This window comes from Sarcophilus harrisii, chromosome 4 (assembly GCF_902635505.1).
Source record: "Sarcophilus harrisii chromosome 4, mSarHar1.11, whole genome shotgun sequence".
Lineage (NCBI taxonomy): Eukaryota > Metazoa > Chordata > Mammalia > Dasyuromorphia > Dasyuridae > Sarcophilus > Sarcophilus harrisii.
The window spans coordinates 275,143,447-275,167,511 of NC_045429.1; the positions used below are offsets into that span (position 1 = coordinate 275,143,447).

The following is a 24,065-nucleotide window of genomic DNA, read 5'->3' on the forward strand; positions in this document are numbered from 1 at the left end:
ATCGGCGCTCCAGGCAACACCAGACCTGTAAATTGCAAAGAAAGTACCCATTTATATTCATGAAAGATGATTCTCACTAAGAGATGAAATCATAGGTCTAGTTAAAAACAAATTACTGCAAAGTTACTCAGCTTCAAGCAGAGTTTAATCAAGGAAAGTTTTCTGAAAGTGATATTATTAAGGATCTTTAACAACAAAGATTCTACACCATTATTGCTATATCCAAGAGAAATGTCATCTTTTACTCTGTGGCCAGACCCAAAGAGAGTAAGTTCTTTCCCCTGGAACACTAGATTTATATAACCTTGCAATAGCAGCAAAGCATAGTGCAGCTCTGGTTACAACAACAAGGGTTTAGGAACTGGGAGAACTTTGCAATGGCAAAGGCAGAAAAAGAAAACAAAACAAAATCCACATGAGGTTTTAATTTTCTGCAACCACGTGAGAACGGCTCTCTAGATCTGAGCTATAAATACTCAGCTGCCATCAGCACAAGATGGAAAACACACACACATATATGCACAAACACATACATCTGAAATACGTACATAATCCCTCGAGTTTAATGGGGTTCTCAAACATAAGAATGGAAAACGTTTCTAAGAATGCCCAAGTGGACATTGTGGGCTCAGTCTTCTCAGTCAGATTTTTGTTAGACTGTCCTTAATAGCCTTGTATTTAGGCCTAGTCAAACATACTTGACAGGATTTGGAAAGAATTGATTCCCCATTCTTCATCAGGTTGGAATGTTGTGCTGTCCCTTACTGCACGTAGGTCAAATATAATTTTATCAGCTGACACAAGGAAGATCAAGGAAAACTATTTCATATGGAGTCCTGTATTCTCTCAAAGCTCTTCTCTAGAAAGACAGTTTTTGTACTGTACTAATCCCAACCAATTTCAATTACTCTGTTATTATGTCCCTCTCAATTCACTTTTTACCAGGTTAATTTTCAGAAAGGTAGTTTTAGCGCAGACAGATGAGTGAAACTGCTAATAGGCATCAGATGAGTTCATAAGTCTAGACCAAAATTTTTTTCACTTGTATACTTTGTGTTCTAAAGGGTTTTTTTTAATGTGTCTTATTTGTAAGATGCATTGTAAGATCTTATTTGTAAGATGATGAGTATCTTATTGTATTATCAATGTTCCAAAGGCAGGAACTAGAAGATAAATGAAAGCATAAATTCAGGGACCTTGTTTTGTCCTCCTGAACATCTTCACATACCAGCTTCCTTTTCACTAGAATGAATAAATGAATGAGAATAACATCTATTAAGTGCTTAGTATGTGAAAAGCACTTTTTGAAGTCTGTACACAACTCCTTTACTAAAAGCACTGAGTACTGCATAAGAACTTGAGGATGATGAAAATTCTTATTGATCCAGATGAAGTGGAGGTGGGAGAAAGAATTTTAGCCTGAGTTACAAGTGTCCTGCATTTACACCAAAAAGTTTCTCCTGTGAGGTTATCATGATATATCCAATATACAAGCAATCCTTGAGACCAACATTCTCATCCCCAGAAGCAGTTTTCCTTCTAAGTGTGAAGAATATAGCATTAAAGGAGAAGATAAGTTTTATTAAAATAACAAGGGAAAAATAGAAATCTTGAAAAACAAATAAGAAAAATAAGTGAAACAGTCTTCCAGTAAGTACTCTTCTCCAGAGACTAGAATATAGTCTCCATCTCCATGTCCATCTCTTTCTTTTCCTCTCCTTTCTTCCTCCCTCCTTCCAGTGTGCTCAAGAGTAAGAGCTTCTCTAATGCGAATTATGAATCCAAATATGGCAACTTTTTTACATCTAACACCTGAAACAGGTATCCTTCTTTCCCCTCTTCCCAAAGCAAACAATCCACACTGTTTCTGGAATCTACAACTGCTTGTCAATCTGTTTTCTTAAACATTTTGTGGCAAGATTGTCAACATTTGACTGTAGGAAGATCTCAGCTGAGCTCAAGGTATAGATGATCCTTCTAACAATTGTCAGGAATTCATGCCATTAGCCAATGTCAGGATTTCAACTCAACTCTAAGGGGGAGTTTTTAAGGACAGTGTAAGTACAGATAGAAAATATGAGTTGCTTTAATATTTGCAAGTCACTTTACACATCTCATTTGATACTCACAACAACCCTGTGATAAAGAAGTATTATTTTCGTCTCCATTTTACAGATGAGAAAATTGAGGTTAAGAAAAGGGAGTAAATATATTGCTCCTACTGTTTATCAGGCACTGGGTTGCTTTAAAAATAAAAAAGACAACTATTATCCCATTTGATTCTCACAAACACTTGCAAGGGAGTTACTGTTCTAATTCCCATTTTACGGTTGAAACTGAGACAAACCATGGTTGTTTCTTATCTCAATGGCACATGGCTAGTAAATGCCTAAGGTAAGATTCAAACTCAGATCTTACTGATCCCAAAATCACTATATCACGGGTATATTTTCCAGAACCCTGGAAAGATCACTGGAGTACAGATTAAAGAATGTGGGTTCAAATCCTGACTCTGCTGCTCACTATTAATAAGAGCCTGGGCAAATTATTTACTTCTCTGACTCTCACTATCTTCTTCTGTAAAATGAGCTAAACTAGATGACCTCTCGGGAAGAAGTAGATGGCAAAGTGGATAGAGGGCCTAGACTCAGGAAGACTTCTCTTCCTGAGTTCAATCTGGCCTCAGATACTTCCTAGCTCTATGATCCTGGACAAGTTACTTAATCATTTTTGCCTCAATTTCCTTATTATAAAATGAACTGGAGAAGTAGGTGATAAACCCCTCTAGTTTCTTTGCCAAGAAAATCCCAAATGGAATCATGGGAGAGTCACACATGACTGAAAAATGACCAAATAACAACAACAAAAATGTTCTTTCCAAGTCTAAATCCTAGGAATCTATTTAACAAATTACATAAACTTTTTTCTTGGACTTGACTTGTGATTTCATTGATGTAAGAGATTTCCAGTGAGGAACTTTCTATATTACTGCAGGTTATAGTTTAACTCCAAAGCCAGTTAACCTCTTTTAAAAGAGTGGCATCCAGTGTGATGACCACGCTAGCACCCTGGATACCTTAGAAGCAGCTAGAATCAGGATAAGCAAAAGTCCTCAGTCTTTATTCTTGGTCTTTAGGCGCAGGATTGAATTGGATGGAAGCAGAATCTCTGCAATCTCCTTCTCCCTCCTCTAAGGCCAAAGTGACTTTGGCTAGTCTTACTCCATCCCCTAGTACCTCCTACAATTCTCTGTATACACCAATCATCAAGAAAGCCCAGGATAGTGGGAAGGGTCATTTCCCAAACATATGCCCATAGAGTATTGTCCAATTAGTAGTTAGCCTCAAGTGCTTGGCTGTCCAGACCTCAATGCATCAACTCAAGAGTTTCAGCCCTCTACAATCCAGGGCAGCCTTGGCTGTGTAAGTTATAGGAGATGATAAAGGAATAAAGAAGTCATCAGATTGTCCTTCAGAAAAATTCACCAGGGCAAGTTGGTAGGAGAGGCAATGTTTTTTTTTTTTTTTTTTCAAGATACAAGCATTTATTAAATACCTACTCTGAACCCAGCACTTGTGATACAAAAAGAGGGAGGGAAAAAAAGGTTCTGTTCTTAAGGAAATTACAATATTATAAAGGAAATAACACTCAATTACATGCAAATAAGTCAGTAGAGTCATTATGAAATACGAGTAAGAAAAAATATGGCAAGATCTATTTCTATGTTTTACATTCAATGGAAATTAGATTCAGACATTATCAGTCAATAAATCAGCAAAAATCTATTGTGCTTCTACTATCTCTGTAAGGCTCCAAGTTGCAAAGAAATTACTGACTTGCACTGGTAGAAAAAAGTTTCCTTTCCTGGGTTTTTCTGGTATCAATGAAATCACAAGTACATTCCATGTCCCAGTGTATCAAGGTCCTGCTCAGTGCTAGATACAAAGATATGGACATATAAGTGGATGCCAACAGGGAAAGATTTTTTTTAAAGGCACTTTGAATGCTTACCTTGCTTTTTTTTTTTTAATAGCCTTTTATTTACAGGATATATGCATGGGTAACTTTACAGCATTAACAATTGCCAAACCTCTTGTTCCAATTTTTCACCTCTTACCCCCCATCCCCTCCCCGAGATGGCAGGATGACCAGTAGATGTTAAGTACATTAAAATATAAATTAGATACACAATAAGTATACATGACCAAAACGTTATTTTGTTGTACAAAAAGAAACAGACTCTGAAATATTGTACAATTAGCTTGTGAAGGAAATCAAAAATGCAGGTGGGCATAAATATAGGGATTGGGAATTCAATGTAATGGTTTTTAGTCATCTCCCAGAGTTCTTTCTCTGGGCATAGCTGGTTCAGTTCATTACTGAGGAGAGGCAATGTTAAAAGAACACTGGCTCTGGAATTAGAGGACCTGGATTCAAATCTTGAATCTGCTCTGTATTGTATGACCTTGGACAATTCACTTCCCTTCAATGGGATTGAGTTTTCTCACCTAATAAAATTCTTTTTCATTAGATGTTTCCTAAGTTCTCTTTCAGCTTCATATCTATGATCTGGTGAGACCTACTCAAATGAAGATAGATTTTTTCCATGTCCCTACCAGAGGTTTTTCTGTTTTCTTGTTAAAAATGGAGTTGCTTAAGAAGAAAATGCTTCTTTGCTTTTGTAAATTTTAAATATTCAAATGTATTTTGGGGGAGAAAACTTTTGGAAAATTTTATCAGGAGTTTGGTGTTCGATCTTTTTTTGGGGGGGGGAGTTGGTAGGGGAGAATGAGGTTGCTTTTCATGCATTTTTAAATAATATACAAATAGGCATTTTTTAAGTGGTCACAATGCAAAAGTTTGGATGGGTGTTCCTCCACTAAGTCCTGCTTGAATACCTCATCATGACCTTAGATTTCAGAGGTTATGCCAATGAAACATTATTACATGGTATAATCATGCTGGGAAAGCTTTTGATATGCTCCTAGAACTAACACTGTTCTATCTTCTGTGAACCAATCCTACAAAGTATAGAAAGGCTCATCAGCAGGAGGCCAGCCATGTAGAGATGAAATATCTGGCCACCACCACCCACAAAATTATATATATATATATATATATATATATATATATATATATATATGTGTGTGTGTGTGTGTGTGTGTGTGTGTGTGTGTGTATGTATATGTGTGTGTGTGTGTGTGTGTGTGTGTGTGTGTATGTAGTTGAGAAATCCCTTAGTCCTGTGAAGCTTTCTTCTGTAGGGACAGTAGCAAAGTAGCAAAAAGAACAGACAGATGGTGCTAAGAACTACATAATTGTTAGGCCACCTATAATCTTTAGTTTGCTTGTTGGTAGTCTAAATGGAAGATCCTTGTCTATTGACTAAAAAGTTAATAGACAACTAACTGAATCTGAGCATGTTGCTTCCCTATACAATAAACTTCAGCAGCTTTCTATGATCTCTGAGCCCAAATTAAGACTCTAAGCTCCTCTTAGTTCTTGAAGTTTTTAAAGATCTTCACATTCTGGTCCCAACTTACTTTTCCATCCTTATTATACATTATTCTCTTTCCCACATATCATGGTCCAACCAAATCTTCATACATGATACTCCATCCTCTGTCTTTGCTCCTTTGAACTGGCTATCTCATATATCCAGAATATACTACTACCTTACTGAGCTTCTTAAAATTCTTATGTCCTTCAAAACTGCTCAAAAGACAACTTCTCTGATATCAAGAAATTTTTAATCAAGGATCCAAGAACTAGCTTTAAAAAACATGCTTTGATAACTGTGAATATTGAGTATAATTATTTTCCTTTGTAATCCTATGCATTTTATTTTATATGTTTAAAAATATAGGCTTTAGGAGATTGTTAAAGCACAAAAAAGTTAAGAACTCTTAGTCTTGGTCTGCATCTTTGGGCTACAAGTACTCCCTGCCCACAAATTTTACCTTGTGTTAGTTTTATATGCTTATTTGTGTACATGTTCTCTCCCTTAATAGAACATAAACACCTTATTGGAAGAACGGTTTCATTTTTTTCTTTTATATCTTGAGTTCCTACCACAGTGCCTAGCATATAGTGAGCCCTTAATAAAAACTCATTCAATGAGTGATTGATCATGTTAGTTTTGACATTTTAACTAATAAAGAAACCAGAGGGAAGGCAAAATTGGCAACTAAGTAGAAAGACAATTCAGCTTCTGCTTTGAAGAATAAAGAAAAGTGTGGCATGTCTTCACTTTATCATGCATCTCTAGGCAAAAAAAAATTCTCAGGACATCTGGTCAACTCATATGGTAGAACTCATGGTAAGTGTTTGCATAAAGACCACCATGAAGGTAATGGCAGGATATGTACCAACATCTGTTGTGAGAATGAAAAGATAAAGAAATTCTACAAAGAACTCCCCAAGACACTCCAAATTTTATCAGTATATACTTTGATATTCATTTGTTTGAGTTCAAAAATAGGAACAGGTAGAGATGGCAAGTAATATATTTGAAAATGTAGATCAGGAATTTAAAAAAAAATAGAAAGACAAGAGACTTTGTACTGAAGATGTTCACAGAAACTTCATAGCTGTATATCATTAATATTTTTTTTGAGGAAAGAATACACATATAGTGGGCATGGAAAATGTTAAATAACATTACCTAATATCATTCACACACACAAAAAGAAATTTATTATGTTTTTGACACAAACAATAACTCCTTACTGATGTGTCAGTCATTTCCAAATCATATTTATGTGCCACTATAATATTAGAGATAAGATAAAAATTGATATAAAACTGGAATAAGCAATAAAATATGAAACAAAGATATGGCATAAAATTAAGACAATTCTATCCTGACCCATTTAAAGAAGTTATATTTGATGGGAAAAAAAAGAAGATATGGATTAAAATGACAGAAAAATGACAAATTATTTCATATAGAAGTTGAATTTTAAAAAAATTAGTTGCTCTAAGAGATAAAAAGAGGCTAGTAAGTCCCTTAGTCCGCAAATACTTGATTTATTTGATAAATGAAGAATTATGGCAGCCAAAAGCAGAACCAGTTTCAAATATGAACTAGTTTGTAGAATTTTATGGAAGTGAATGATTGAAGATAGATTATGAATACCATTGCCTCATAATACAGAACAAAGCAATAGAAGGTAAAATTACTTTAAAGAAAGTATGATGAGATACTTTATAATCAAAGTGATTTCAAGGGCATTTAAGGATAAAAATATAAGGGCAAGAAATAAAAGAAAGATAGAATGTATCTGTAAAGATGTTTTTTTTCCAGCATCAAGAATAGTAGAGTCCTATATGTGGGCTGTAATATCTAATTAAAACCATCAGCTGAGAGTTTCTTATCCCCTTCTCCTCATTTTATATCCCTTTGGCATCATGCAAATTTCTAAGATATTAGGCTCAAATTTGCAAGATATTACTATTTTTTATTTTTAACTTTTATTTTATTTTTTATTTCTTTTTATTATTCACAATGCCATATTCTAATTATTCTATTGATTCTTCATAAATAAGAAAACTAGAATAATTAAAATTGATTTTTCCTTCATATGACTCTCTCAACTGTTTATAATTATTTTTGTTTGACATCGATGTTCTAATGTTTGATGAATATATTTTTTTCTTGGAGTATTTCTCTGTTGGTATCTTATAGATTTAATAAATCTGGATTTTTGCCACCTATTTATATATTTTCTGGACAACTTTAAAACTAATTCTTGAAGCATGTTGGAGTTTTTAATGTCACAACTTTCTAGAAAGTCTGTAATCTTCAAATTATTTCTATACTCATCTATGAGATCATTCTAACTTGTATAAAATTCATGTTATTTATTGTTCATTAAAAAAATTTTTTCTCCATCAAATTTTCTTCCATTTTCAATTTCTTGGATCCCAATTCTGCCACTATTTTTCCCCAAACACGTATTACTTTGAAAATATTGCTATTCTATGTTTAGGTTGTCATCTCTCATTTGCTTTTCTTATTTTTTTCCTTACAAGTTCTGATATCTGCCTTTACTTCCATTCTTAATGTTTCCTTTAATGGATTTATTTCTCTTTCAATTTTAGAGGGGTTTTGGTATTTCCTCATTATGATTTCTGGAAGTCCCATAGAATTTATTTGTTTGCTTTCTTTTTTTCAGTAGGAACTCTTGAGTCTGTAGTATTTATTGCATGTTTTTGTTTTCCCTAGAAGCGTGTTCATTTTTTTCTTCTTTATCATGTCACTGCTCATTTATGTGATGTGACTTTTCCTAATATTTCTTTATGTTTGCTATTATTATTTGTTAACTCCATTTCATGTATTACTTTCTGCTTTGAAGTGATGGAAGAGAGTTGGCTTAGATATAAACTCTTAGTATTCAAGTTCTGGAAGTTCTTATTTCTCTTCTTTTAATTGGTGTTTTTAGTTTATTTGGTGCTTTTAAAGTTAGTTGAAAGGTGCTGCTTAATTATTTTTTAATAGACTATTCAGCTGGTTGAATTCAATGATCTCTCTCTTTTAAGGGGTCATTGCTGAGAACAACTCTGCATAAGTGCCCAGTGAATAAAATGGTAAGTTGGAGTGCTGAATAGGTACTTTTAGGCATACTAGGATAGTAACTCTGCCTTTTATATATTTTCTGTAGGAATTACCTAGTACGGACATTTTTCCTTCCTCCTCTTATTATTATAGTTCTTACTCCTTTAATTGGCACATTTCTTGCTATTCTGAGATGATAAAAGTGAAATCTAAGTTAATATACAACTTTGGGGTTTTAAACAGAAAGTGTTAAGTGTCTGAGGTCAGATTTGAACTCATATCTTCCTGACTCTGAAGCCAGTGCTCTATCCACTGTGCTATCTAGCTGCCCTTAATATATAACTTCTTAATGAGAATATTGAGCCCCAAAGAGGTAAGTGATTTTTCTCAGGTCTACAGAGGAAGTAACTGTTAGAGCTGGAACTCAAACATAATTCTTGATGTAAAGTCCAATGCTCTTTAAAGGAAACTTGAGTTTCCTCCAAGATGATTGATTATTGATCAATTCTTTTAACAATAATTACATGAATAGATGATAATCATCTCCAACAGAAATAGTGGCAACAGATATCCTTCTCTGTCAATATGGCTTTCCTCCAGCTGAATGAAGGAGAGTTAACATATAGTAAACATAGATCTGCCTCAAAAAAAGCTTTTGTAATAAGACCCTCTCATGATGGCAATAATATTTCTGGAATGATTTGATCCCTCTTGTCCCTTTGACTATCCCAAATGAACATAATCATTTGTGCTACTTTGGTTAATTACAAATACTATTGCTATCATTAGAAAGATATTAACTTTTTCCTTCCATTCACTTCAGTTTGTCCCTCCTCTGCCCTTCTCTAAGAAACTAAGTTAGGGAAAGTAATAGAAGATAAGTAAACCTTAACCTCAAACAATTTGATTTGGTATATTGATTTTGGTTTATCAAATTTAAATCATAGAGGAGAGCTTGACTTTGGCATTTACTTTGGATTTCTCTCCCAGAAAAGCTTAAAACACAATAGAGATGACCTAGCTTTGGGTCAAAAGAAGTAATAATCAAGTATTCACCACAAGAAACAGTCAAATTTGGCAGAAACAACCCAGTTATGACGTAAATACTGAATCTGAATATAAAGCCAGAGTTCCCAAAGGGACAGAGAGTTGAACACCAACAGACTCCCTGGGTACGACTCTTTTTACAGAGCCAACAGCAACCATTTTCTGAGGAAATCCCAAAGGTCAACTGGTCTGTCTAATTCCTATCTCCAGATTATAAGCAAGCCTTCAAACCAGTCTCAATCTCAAACACTATAGTAGATCTATTCTCAAGTAAAGTTTTGAGGATAGAGGTACAAAGGTGATGAAGGGCAGGGAAAATGCCCTACCTGATCTAGCCATGGTATAACTGCACTTATAGGAAAATCAGATAATGGCTAGAACACCTTCAAGATAGAACACAAAGTTTTACCTGAATATAATATTAAAAAGGAGAGATAAATAAATGAACTTTGTTTTAAGACATAGCCACCAGTCATTATTTAGCTAAAACAATCCTCCAAAGCCCATTTATCATATTTTCTCCAATTATTAAATGTATCTCCAATTAAAGGCCAGAGGAAATCAGAAGAGGGAAGAATAGGCCTGGGGAAGGAAAGAGACACCATCATTTAAAAAAATAAAAACAACTGATCAATAGAAAACAAATGGGTCAGCTAAGTGGCACCATAAGGCTCAGAGTGGTTAGCCTGGAATTAGGAAGACCCGAATTCTAATCAGAACTAAGACACTTTGTTGTCCAGTTATTCCACACAAAGTTACTTAGCTTTTATTTGCTTCAGTTCCCTTATCTAAAAAATGGAATAGTAGCATCCATTTTCCAGCATTGCTGTGAAAACCAAATGAAATAGTTTTAAAATCTTTAGCACATAGTGAACATTATGTAAATGTTAGCTATTATTAGTTATTATTATTATTATTATCATTATATCTAGATGGACAATTTTACCTCAAGGGTAATCTAATGTTGATAAAACTTAATGTTAGATAAAATTAATATAAGTTTAAAAACTGTCCAGATAATTCAGGGTTTTGAAAACAGATTTGGGGGCCAAAATTACTGCCCTCAAAAAATTGTATCTGTAACTCATTTCTTCCTCCTTCTTCTATCCTTAGTTATCTCCAGCAAATGTTTAATCTAAGAGGGTTTATGCTGGATTTAGTGGATTTAGGCATGAGTTTACAACACAATGATCATAGATTAAAAATGGAAGAGAATGTGAAAGTCAACTAGTCCAACATGTCTTTTTACAAATGAGGAAACTGAGGAGAAGAAGTCAGAGAGCTTTCCCAAGGTCACATAGCTAATAAGTAACATATAATAAATGATTTGAATTTAGGTCTTCTGACTCCAGATTGACACTCTTTCCACTGTCCTAATGAGACATACTTGGGCTATAAAATGCAACAAAACCAATTTTTTTATTTATTGATTATTAAATTTAAAATGATGCAATTTCTGTTTAAATTAAAATAAGCACTACTTTCTATCTCCACATTCACCAAAGAATATAGAATATAATGCCAGATCAAAAAGGCAGAGCAATGGCAATTATGTTAAAACTTCCACCAACATTCCCTTAAAGGCTGGACCTTTTATGTCTTAGGTGTAAAGAAAGTCAAAAGGCTCCCCCATTCCCTCAAAAGACTAGTCTTATCTACATAAACCAGGTGATGCTCCTATTATAATGGTTTTCTCCTTATCTCCTTAATAAAACATTAATTTAAGTCTGTCACTTAATATTGTCTATGATATTGCTAAGCAGTTAGATGGCATAAAGATAGAGAGTAGGAGAACAGGATCTGGTCTAGAGTCAGGAAGATTCATCTTTATGAGTTCAAATATGGTCAGATACATACAAGCTGTGTAACCCTGTGGAAGTAACACAAGTTAGCCCTGTTTGTCTCAGTTTCCTTATCTTTAAAATGAACTAGAAAAGGAAATAGAAAGTGTCTTTGCTAAGAAAACCCCAAATGGATTCACAAAGAATTGGATATCACTGAACAACAAGGACAATTTTTTCTTGGATAAAATAAAAAAATTTTAAATAGCACAAAACTACTTAGCTGAATAAGAATAAATGAATATAAAAATGTAGAACAGTATTATCATTACAAGGAGCCTGGAGAGAAAATCCATTTGTGGAAATTTCTACAACTTTTGCACTAACCCAAAAGACATCATCTTGCCGACCAAGTTTCTTACAACAAAAGCTAGGATAGTTATAGTAACAATACATGGCAGTAAGAGTTGGACTATAAGGAAAACTGAGCATTATAGAATTAATGTTCTCAAACCATAGATCAGGAGAAAAATTCCTTGGACATCAAGGAGATCAAATGAGTCAACACTTTTAAACAAATTAATTCAGGCTATTCATTGGAAGATCAAATATTGAAGCTGAAGTTTAAATACTTTAGATGCCTAATGAGAAGACAGAACCCATTGGAAAAGACCCCCACATTGGGAATGATTAAGGCAAAAAGAAGAAGAAACAGGACAGATAATGATATGGAAATAATCAACATGAACTTGGACAAACTTCAAAAGTTAGTGGAGGACAGAAAGATCTGATGTGCTATGGTCCTTGAAGAGTTGGATACAACTGAACAGCTGAACAACAACAAGAACTTAGGTGGCACAGTATGGAACAAAGATGGAAGCCTAGCTCTCTTAGTTTCTTCTGGTTCTTTTGATTTTGCCTTCAGGTTGATTTGTATGATAGTCAGGGAGAATTACAGGATTTAAGGGAAAGTTCAGACCTCAGCCCTCTCACATGAAGTTCCTGGGACTATTAAAGATATAGGTAGACAATGAAGTTTTTGACTGGATTTAAAAGGAATTTTCTAATCCAAAATCTAGTAGTTTGCTGAGGTCAGATATTTAAGTCCACCCTAAAGGAAGAGTAATCAGAGTAATTTATTTAAATTTAGCCTGGAGCTTCTAGTAACTTTTGCTTACTCTGGATATGGTACATAGTTCTAAATTGTGTTCTCCACAATTAACCCTTTCTTTCCAGGAGATTTAAAATCTACAATACCATAGCAGATAGAAGCCAGCAATTAGCAATAAAAAGACTCACTAGCTACACTAGTAGATAGTAACAAAATGCAATCCAGTGATTATAGAGCAAGTAATGTCATACATTAGAGAGTGAAGATAATGTAATGTCCATTATAGAACAAAACTATTTTATCACTAGAGGATGGCAGTAAGTCTTCCATGTTAGAGGAGATTTACCCTTCCAAGAAGTCATGTATGCAAAATTTATATATGTGGCCCAGACAAATATATTTTCTGTGTGCTCTCTTAACTGTAACCCATGGGAAAGTATATCCCATTCAAACATATTCTTTTTTGCCATTTAATTTATAATATATGATTAAATGCCTTTTGCTTTGAACTAATATGTTCTCTGTCCTTGTGAAAGAAAGTATCTTGTCTGGGGCTACTTTTCTCAATTTTTGAAAGGATGTTGACCTACTAAATACCTCAGATCTTGAGTGACTTTCTTGGGATGCATACTGTGGGGAGGGAAAGGGAGCAACCAGATATCACTCGCACTTCTACTATAACATTTTAAAATCCTCTTCAGTTTAAAAAAAATCTCATTGGGGAGAGATGGGGAAACACATCTTGCCATTAGATTGCAGGTTTACATGTTCCTTGCCTAGAACATCTCTGGAGAAGTTGGCCATTAGCTAAGTCTTTTAAAAGTTGTAAAGTCATCCCAGGACATAGTTACAGCGAAAACTTGAATAAAAACAAATGTGCACTTCAAAGACATAGACATAAATGTCAATTTGAAGAATCTCTTAGAAAACATTGAATAGGCCTGGAAAGCCCATAACTGCATCTTCAGAAAAAGAGCAGTTCTATCTCTGATAGATCTCTTGTTCATTTTGGAATAAATCTGGGAGAAGAGGAAACTCAAATCAAATTCTGTATCATAGGCCCCAATTCTGGAATTGGATTTTTATGTGTGTCTCAACCTTTTCATTCATTAAATCCCAGGAAAGTCTCTTCCATATTTGATTCAGCATTGTTCTCAACGATTAGTGGGTCTCTTCTGCCCTCAAGCCAATCTTCCAAATCCTAAACACATAGAGTAATGATAACCCAGGGTTATATCTACAGTACTTGGTGTCTAACTTAATCATTCCTTCTCTCAGAATTAGCAAGGCCTAAATGGGTCTGGTTTAGTAATTTACACTGTTGGATGCTATTCTAGGACTGAAGATGTGGTATGAAACCCTAGAAACTTTTATAAGTGGCTTCATGAATAGAAAATATACTGACTTGAGATCCCGAGTTCAATGTCTGCACAATCAATAAAATGGGGAATATTGATATCTGAGGCTGATTAAAAGCTTCATTGCTTCAAGTCTTCATGCATAAATATAATTTCACTGGGGCAGCTAGGTGGTGTAGTGGATAGAGCATCAGGCCTGGACTCAGGAAGATTCAACTTCCTAAGTTCAAATTGCATACAGTTATCAGCTATGTGACCCTGGACAAGTCATTTAACCTTGTTTGTCTTGGTTTTCTCATCTATAAAACGAGCTAGAGAAGGAATTGGCAAACCATAACAGTGTCCATCTCTGCCAAGAAAATCCCAAATGCAATTGTGAAGAGTTAGACATAACTGAATAAAAATAATTTCATTTGATCTTTGGAATAGCTCTCCTAGTTCAATAGTATGAATATTATTGTCCTCATTTTAAAAAAATTGAGAGATATATCTGAAAAGAGATTTTTTTAAGAAGGAAAAGGACCCATGTTTACAAAAACATAGCGTCTCTTTTCTGGTGACAAAGACTTGGAAAATGAGGGATGCCCATCAATTGGGGAATGGCTGAACAAACTGCAGTATGTGATTATGATGAAATACTATTTGCGCTATAAGAAATGATTAGCAGGATGCTGTCAGAAAAATGTGAAAAGACTACTATGAGCTCATGCAAAGTGAAATGTACTATGTACAAAGTAACAGCAATATTGTAAGAAGATCAGCTGTGAATGATTTTGCTATTCTCAGCAATACAATGATCCAAGTCAACTCTGAAGGATTTTATGATGAAAAATATTCTCCATATCCAGAGAAAGAACTGATTGTGTCTGAATACAGATTGAAACATACTTTTTTCCCTTTATAGTTTTTCTTTTCTTTTTTTTCAGACAGGAATCTATGTTTTCTTTTACAACATGGTTTTTGTAGAAATGGTTTGCCTAAAAATAAAAAAATAAAATAAAAATTGAAGCTTATACAAATTTAGTAACTACTTAAGGACATAGAATTAGAAATGTAGATACCAAGTCCTATGCATACTGTTTGAATCTTATACAGCAGAATTGGGACTCAAACACAGGTCTTTAAGCACTAAATCTGGCTCTATGTTCATTATAGTACAATTTCTCCTAATTATGAAATACAAATTGAAACTAATTTTAACAATAGAGTAAACAGATCATTCTTTACAGCTAAATGTGAATAGAAGAGCTTTCAGACTAGGGAGACTTAATTATCCAAATCTTAGCAAGCAATCAATCAGTAAATCAGCAAACATCTATTAAGTTCTGACACAGTGGGAAGACTTCTTACACCTTACTCCCCTCTATCTACTCTATAATTCAGTGGCACTATTTCCTCATTCCTCACACAAGATCAATAGAAACTGCATTTTCACTCATTGTGTCTTCAGATTTTGAATGCCGTCTGTCCTTGTATCAGCCTCCTGGTTTCTCTGGCTTCCTTTAAGTCAGATAAAATCATACCATCTATAAGAAGCCTCTCCTGACCTTCCTTAATTGCTAGGCACTAGCAATTTCTCTTTGAAATCAGGTCATCTAGGTGGTATGATGAATATAATGCCAGGTCTGGAGTTAGGAAGACTCATTTTCCTGAGTTTAAATCTGGCTTCAGACACTTTTTAGCTGGCCAAGCCATTAACCCTATTTGCCTTAGTTTCCTTATTCATAAAATGAACTAGAGAAGGAAATAGCAAATCATTTCAGTATATCTGCCAAGAAAATCCCAAATGAGGTCACACAGAGTTGGACATGACTGAACGACAGCAAATATCTATAAAATTATTTCCAAATTTATCCTGTATATTTTACATAGTTATTTATATATTGTTTCCCTCTTTGAACTCTTTGAGACTTGAGTCTTTTCCCCTCTTTCTTTGTAAGTCTACTCAAGGTGGGGGGAAAAAGTTTTCCTCAGGATTACCTATCTACCAGACTTTGAAATTTTATCAGTGAATCAAATTCATTACTTGGGAACCAGAGAAACATCAATCAATCACTTAATAAGTACATCTTCTATGTACTAGTTGTAGTGCTAAGGCCTGCAAATACAAGAAAGAAAGAAAGAAAGAAAGAAAAAAAGAAAGAAAGAAAGAAAGAAAGAAAGAAAGAAAGAAAGAAAGAAAGAAAGAAAGAAAGAAAGAAAGGAAGGAAGGAAGGAAGGAAAGAAAAGGAAGGAAGGAAGGAAGGAAGGAAGGAAGGAAGGAAGGAAGGAAGGAAGGAAGGAAGGAAGGAAGGAAGGAAGAAAGGAAGGAAGGAAGAAAGGAAGAAAAGTAAATTCCTGTTCTCAAAGAACTCACATTCTCATGGGGGAAGACAATAGGCAAAAACTAGGTATGTGCAAACAATATACAAGATAAGTACAAAATAATTAAACAGAGATAAACCATTAGGATCAAGAAGGATGAGGAAATGCTTATTCTAGAAAGTGGGATTTTAGCTTAGGTTAAGTTAGGTTTTGAAGAAAGCCAGGAGATAGAGGTGAGGAAGTAAAATATCCTATTTGTGGGATACAGTCAGAGAAAATACTTGGAGCTAAGAGATAGAGTTTCTTGTTTGAAGAACAACAGAGTCACTGTGTCCAGTATTACTGTACCAAAAGTACTTGAGAGAGGGTAAGCTATAAGAAGATTGGAAAGTGGGAAGGGGTAAGTTACAAAAGGTTTTTTAATACCAAACAGAGAAATTTCTATTTGATCCTAAAGCTAATTGGAAGACACTGGAGTTTAATGATTAAGGATGGATGGCATAGTAATGTCTGTACTTTAAGAAAATCATTTTAGCAATTGACTCAAGGCTGGACTAGAGTGGGGAAAGACTTGCATCAGGCAGAATGATTTTCAGGCTATTGCAATAGACCAAATGTGAGGACATCAGGGTCTGTATCACAATGGTAGCAATGTCAAAGGAAGTATATTTTGGGCATGTCATAAAGGTGAAATCAGGTCTTGACAACTGGTTTCATAAAGGGAGGGAGAGAGAGTGAGGAGTCAAGGATTACATCTAGGTTTTGAGTTTACCCTCAATAATAGGAAAGAAGTTTGGAAAGAGTGGGAGTATTGGGGGGGAAAAGATAAGGAGTTCAATTTTAGATATGTTGATTTTAAAATGTTTATTGGACCTCCAGATGAAGATGTCTGATAGGCAGTAGAGATGTAGCATGAGATAACTTTTTAAATGAATTAATAGCTTCTAGGTATTACTGCTATTATGAGTTAGTGAGCTTATTAACACTCATCCCTTCCCCATCCCATCACATATTCACATATACAGGGGCATGTTACCATGGGGAGACACATGAGCACACAAGTGCCAATACATAAGTTCATTTGGTTTCTAAACACCCAAATGGCAATATCCTCCAGGATTTGAATTACTTATATAAATTCCACTTGATTAAGTTCTCTTATTCTGAAAAAAAAGTCACTTTGTCTAATATTCAAGACAATCTTAGTCCAAAACACTTCAGGACAAAAGTCTGCTTGTCAGAATTTCCTCCACATGAGAAGAATCTAATAAATTTTTCAGTCAACTAATCCAAAGGGTATTAGCTACCAATTCCCTCATTACCCCTCCCACCAAAATTTTTCTTCAAAAATGCCAAACCAGAATGAAACTTTCTTAGATGAAAGCTGAAAATAATCTTTTCTGTGGTCTCTTGTTTGTTGAAACTGACTACTGACTTCAGAGAGCCATGTATTGTATAATCCTGACCCAATCCAATTTTTGCCCCTCTTCCATTTGAACAAAACCATGTTTCTTTCATGTTAAGTCCCAAGGTGAGTCCCTTTCTTAGGACAACCAATCTTCTGAAAGAAATCTCTCAAAATGGACACCAAACTGAGCAGTTTAGATAGGGTTGGGAGGAAACTAAGGAAAATGTTAAAAATCTTTACAGATTTAAGGATGTCACTTTTCTCAAATATAATTTAGGGGAAACTTCAAGGATTCTTTCATTTATTCCCTTGCAGAACTTTTCTTGCATCAATCAGAGTATGGTGAATGAGTGTATAAGGCAGAGGGAAGGGTTAACTAAGCCCAGACCTCAGCAATCTGTGTTCAATTTTGATAAAAATCTTTCTCTCCACCCCACAGCTCAGATACTTCTCTTTATGTTACAGGCTCACATCTTGTTTGGGGCACTGAACACTCCCCGGGGTACCCAGCACCCACACTGCTGTGGGACAGATGTGGCAGAGACATCCAGCCCACTCTCCCCCCACCCAGGACTGGGGACTAGCCTGTGCCAGAGTCTATACCACTTCCCCCTCCTCTGCCTCCTTCTCCCTCTCCTCTTTTTTCCCTTTCCTTTTCCTTTTTATCCACCTCACAAATTACCTGTCCCTCAGACCGATTCCCTCCATATATAAATTTCAGTGCAAACTCCCCTTAACATCAAACCCAAACAATAAAGTTATGCAGTAGCTAACTGGGGATGCTTAGGCTTATAAATGCAAGGAGTTTATTCCCAAATGCCATTTCTCCTCCCCAGTCCCTGGCATTCTTCCTCCTGAGTAGCTCAAGTCACAGGGCCAGACTAAAGAAAGCTTCCACTACCACCAAGAGGGGGATCAGATACTGCTCACTCTGCCCCATCTGCAGTCAAGACAACTTGTGCATGGCTGGGAGTTGCGTCTAGAAGGAGTTAAAACTGAACCAATCCAAGGAGCCAGTTGGGGACCCTGAACTGGGGAAAAGCCACAGGAAAGTTGCCAGTATTTAGGGGTTGGGAGAGTTCATTTTGGGTTGACGCTCCTGTGACAATCAGGGAATCAGATTTCACATCCACAAATCTTTCTCTCCCCCTCTCCTCTTAAAGTTTTCCAAAGACATTTCCTTTATACAAATGTGCCAATACGTACACACACACACACACACACACACGCAGCAGCAGCAGCAGCAGCAACAAAGTCCCAAATGTACATAGTTTCTATGTATACTTAGTAGAAACAAAACAGCTTGCACATAGCAGAGCAATGTTTTCCAACCGCTTTAAAGATTGTAAAGAAAGTTTTTTAAAAGATGTATCCCCTGAATGTTGCTCCATATTGCCATCTCCTAAACCCATCCTCCCAACAGCATGAAACAGAACAGAGGGGCTGAGGTCATTGTACTCACACTGTGCATCCCATAGCTTCGTCCTGGCTCCCCGATTTCTGTAGTCCTATAATCCACACAGAGTGCCTCTTGTCCTCCTCCTCTTTCCTCTCTGTTCTGTACAGTACTCAGATTGAAACCACTGCTGTTTTCACTTTCAGACCAACCTCTCGCCTCTCTCTTTTCCCTCCCTCCCAGTCTCTGACGTCAGGCTGCCTTGGAGAGATATTTATGGCAAGGATAGTCTGAAGTTTCCCTAGGTAGAGTATTGATCGCAGATCCTTGGGATTTGTAATTTTCACACTTTCAGACAGAAAGCTTCACAAAGAAGGGAAAAGGAGGGAGGAAACAGGAGGGCAGACAATGAGGGCAACTGCTGAAAACTTTGGCAAAGGTACCTCCCAACCATGTCTCTCTTTTGAAAACACTTTAGGGTCAAAGAGGCAAAAAAAAAAATTCAAGCTAAAATATGTTCCTCCTTAGTATATCTATGCAATGCAGAAAAGTGCTCGTTACAAGTCCCACTCAGGACATCCAAGTACTTTTGGCTCTGGGAAATACCCTCCTCCCTTCTATGAATGTTTCCCAGCAAGGTGAGAAAGAAAGACAAGAGGCAAAAGAGAACAGCCAATTGGAAGTTCTGATCCACATCCAAATGCTTTCCCGGTTTTTGCTGAGGAGTGCTTGCCTGAAACAAACATGAAAACAAAGAACTAAACATTTAAGTCCATTTTTATTAAATTGTTCTAAACTCAACACCTCTGATTTTTTTCCTGGAGAAATCCTGCTTAGATCTACTCAGCAATCTGTCTTTAGCATCTGTGGACTCCATTTGTTTGATATTTGTTTGTAATTGTTTATGTTTCTTTGTAAGTGTTTAAAACTTGTTTAAAATTTGATTTCATTCCATCTGTTCCAGCCTTGTCTCCTCCCAAGAGTGAGGACTGGGCAAAAATTTCTGTTTGCCTGTGCACCTCAGACAAAAAGTACTTGTTATAAAGTTATGCCCAAGCCAGAAAGTTTTCTGAGACTTGGGGAATGGGACTTCTAACACCTTGAAAGGATAGCATAAATAAGGTTTAATGAACTCTGTATCTCAGTCAATTGGGAGTTTCTAGGGGTAGAAAAGGGAGACCCTGGAGTTAAACTTCCAGTGAATGAAGCTGACTATATCAAATCGGGAAATATTTACCAATTCCTACCATGATCTAGGCACATATTTATCTTATCTCATCTTCACAGCAATCCTGGGAAATAGGCACTATTATCCCTATTTTACAGATGAGGAAATTGAGGCTGAGAATTGCACAACTAATAAGTGTTCTAAGTAGGATTCAAACTCAGGTTAAGTATAGCTCCAAGTGTAATAATCTGTGCATTTTGCATGAAACTTGGCTCTTCAATGATCTCTCTCTCTCTCTCTCTCTCTCTCTCTCTCTCTCTCTCTCTCTCTATATATATATATATATATATATATATATAATACTGTAATCTTACCATAGAAATTACCTTTACCTATATGTCTAGAGTCTGAAGCAAATAAGGCAGAGAATTGATAGAAATCAGTGGACCAAATGGAAATCAAAAAACAGGCCTAATGACAAATTGAACTTTCCTCTATCTTGTAATCTTCCTTTTTTCTTCTCTACTTGGGATTTCTGTGATCTTCTCTTCCTAAAAACCATTCAGGATGTTTGTTGAAGGGTAGTAGAGTAGGGATGAAACTTTGAAAAAAAGAGAATATATTGGGAAGACAAAAAAAAAAAAGAGAGATGGAAACAAACAACAAAGGAAAGTCTAAATTGAGGAGAGGGAATATGTTGCTGTTACTTCAGATTGTTTTGGTCCAACTCCACTCTGATTTAGCAGTACAGAAAAGATCCTTGAAATGTGTGACTAAGTGTCTGGAGGCAGACTGTTGTTTGTCCTTCATTATCAAAGAAGACCCTAACATTATGAAAATGATGTTGTGATATACAAGTGAATTGGATTTAAGTGATGGAGAGCTGTGCAAGGTCACCTGTTTCACTTTCTCCTCCAAAGCCATCTGGGTCCAGTGGCCAGATATAGAGCAGGAGAACTGAAGATGGTCCTACATACAGTTGGAGACTATGAGGCTGATGAACCCTATAGACTAAATGATTGGTCAAAGCCTCATCTCACCTATTGCCCTTTTTCTTACTCTATCCCTATAATGTCCCAGGTGGATGAAACTTTATCATGTTCTCAGAGATCTCCAGGACAGAAAATTCTGGTCCTCAATTCATTATTCAAATACCTTCTCTCTTGTAGTGCTTTGAAACTAATTAGTTGCCCAATATCCTTCAGAGGCAAGATCAAATTTATATAAGTCCTAATGAAGGGTCATTTTTCTGTGAAACAAAATTTGTATGGGGGAGATTTAGGCTGTAAAAGATTCCTTCTTGCTAGCTATACCATGGTAATTCTCAGAGAACTCAAAGTCATATAGAAATGTGATCTAATTTAGTTTAACAACATTAATATAAAACATCCAGCAATATATTTTCCTATTCTTAATTTACAGTCACAAATGCAACAATAAGAACTAATCAGTTATATCAGATGTGTCTTGCCCAGAAAAATCAACAATTTTCTGAATTCAAGGTCTTATACTTAAATAGTAAAAATTGTATATTAATAATGATGATAATAGTCAAAATGTAAGTATGATTTGCATTGTAGAAAACTGAATATAGTACTATTCACAGAGGAACTTAATCTTTTTGGTAATGAAATTTTGGTAGTGATTTATATTTATGCATAAAGAAGCAATACATTATTGTTTGGCACATGAGGAAACAGGACAAAAATCATAAACTTTGCTTCATCCCTTTTAGTCTCTCTACATAAAACTCATGAGTAATCTTCATGGTCCTAGCGTTAGAAATAGGATGGGAGCTGAAAGGAATTTCATCCAAATCCAGATTTCATATCTCAGATGGGTCTGGAGAAATTGATGAAGGGGACATAAAGAAATTCAACTAGAAGGCTTGACTTATGGAAATCTTATTTTGTTTTGAGTATGATTGTGGATCTGACTCATTAAAGAGCTGTAATAGCCATGAGGCTGTCACAGAGTAGGTGTTAAATATACTGTGGGCTGGCAATATTCCCACTGTAGCCTGAACCAGATTAAAATATATCCAGGAAATATTTAACAAAATTAGTAAAAACACAATAGAACATAGATATGTTTATATGTGGCTTTTTCAGATTAATATGGGACCTCACAGGGATCCTTATGTACTGGTCCTCCATTTCTATTTGAGTTTTACACTACTAGTCTAGAGAACATGCACTTTTGTGCATACACACTCTTTTTAGAGTAGCCAGACTTTCTTCTCTGAAGAAACCACATGTTTGTCCTTGATTTTTAGTGGATCAATGACAAAATAAGAAGAAGTCAATTCATGCTTGAGTTGGAAGTCATTTTCCCTTCCAGAGTCATCAAAGTTCGATGTCAAGATAAAAATCATGATGGCTGCAATGGATGACCTGGGCATCTTTAATGTCTGAGCAAGTTCTAAGCACTCCAAAGAACCTGCTTCCACTGCCTTCATGGCCATTGGAACAAACTGTTCTCATTTGTTTCTTCTCCAGAGGAAAACTTCACATGTTTGGGGTAGATATCCCCTTAACTTACTGATGGACTTGAGATTATTGTTCATTGTCAACCAGATTTAGCCCATCTGATCAGTTTACTGTGCATATTACAGGTTTTTGGAGCCACAGGTGAGAACCGGATAAAAAGTGGGCACCAAAGATGGATGAGTAGCCCTGAAAGGGTTCAGCAAACCCTCATAACAGGGTTCTAGTCCCTTTTTTATGCCTTTTACCCCCCAGATATGAAGCCACATAGAAACAGTAATTCAGCAAATGAGCAGCAGATGGCAGTATGGAGAACAAAGCAGTCCCCCAGATGACTTCAGCAGCTTTCTAGGGAAGTAGTGCTAGGTTCTTGCTATTATATAATTCTAAAAGAATAAGTTGTCCAGGTTATGGTTGTTCTTCCCTTTCTTCCTGTGAGAGGCTATATCCCTGTTTGTAGGAAGGGGGTGTGTAGTTTCCTTGATATTTTATCTTTCTGGTCCATTTAACTAAATGTTTTTATTTTAGCAAATGTTTCCTAAGATTTGTTTGGGCAGGTTGTTTGGGCAGCAAGGTGGCCCAGTAGATAGAGTGATATGTGAAGTTAAGAAGATCTGGGTTCATATCTTACTTCAAATAGCTATTGGTAGTAATGGAATTTTGGCTTTGAATTGATGATATAAAGTGTATCTTAAATTAAGTAAAGTATTTGAGGAAGGGACCCAGACTGCATAAAGGATAAGACCCACTCAGTAAGGACATTCTCATAGTCTCTCATAGTTCATATGGTACCTATTGTCTGGAAGCAATTTTTCAGAATTAGTCAACATGAAAGAGAAAGAAAGTTAATACCTGTTTCAGTTTCATCCAGGGTGAGGGATGTAGAATTACCAAGTGATCAAATAAATTAATAATAATTAAGATTTACTAGTGTATATTCTGTGCCATGCACTGTGCTAAGTTATTTACAATTATTAACTCATTTGATCCTCACAAAAACCCTATGGGGTAAATGCTGTTATTAGCACCTCCATTTTACAGATGAGGAAACTGAGGCAAAGTTAGGTGACTTGCTTAGGTTTACACAGCCGTTTAGTGTCTGAGCTCAAATTTGAACTTGGGTCTCCCTGATTCCTGGGTCAGTGCTCTATTTACTGTACTATCTAGCTATCCCTACTATGATATGAAACCTATAGCTTAGTTGCTTGATGGTCATTTCAGTTTCTATTCCCTTCTTTCTTCTTTTCAGCCTTCTTTTCTACTGATTTCTACTAAGAGCCCCCTTGAGACATAAAATGTCCAGGCTGGAGTTACAAGTCTCCTGGCATCCATCTTTTCCAGCACAGACATAACCACACTAAATGAACTGTTTGAGAAACTGTATACTTACAGAATAGGCCCCTGTCTATTTTCAAGAAGCAGTCTCAGGGTGTTTGCAGTGGGTTTGAG

General features: G+C 35.8%; 1 protein-coding gene across 2 annotated transcripts in view; it reads right to left on the reverse strand.

Annotated features, from left to right (window-relative positions):
* The window catches only part of DAAM2 (dishevelled associated activator of morphogenesis 2), a 141,095-nt gene extending 121,921 nt beyond the window's left edge, over positions 1–19,174 (reverse strand). For both annotated transcript variants that reach the window (XM_023502974.2, XM_031964901.1), the window contains exon 1: positions 19,029–19,174. The gene's annotated coding sequence lies outside the window, so the exon portion shown is untranslated. The remainder of the gene's footprint in view (positions 1–19,028) is intronic.
* Between the last annotated feature and the right edge of the window lie 4,891 nt (positions 19,175–24,065).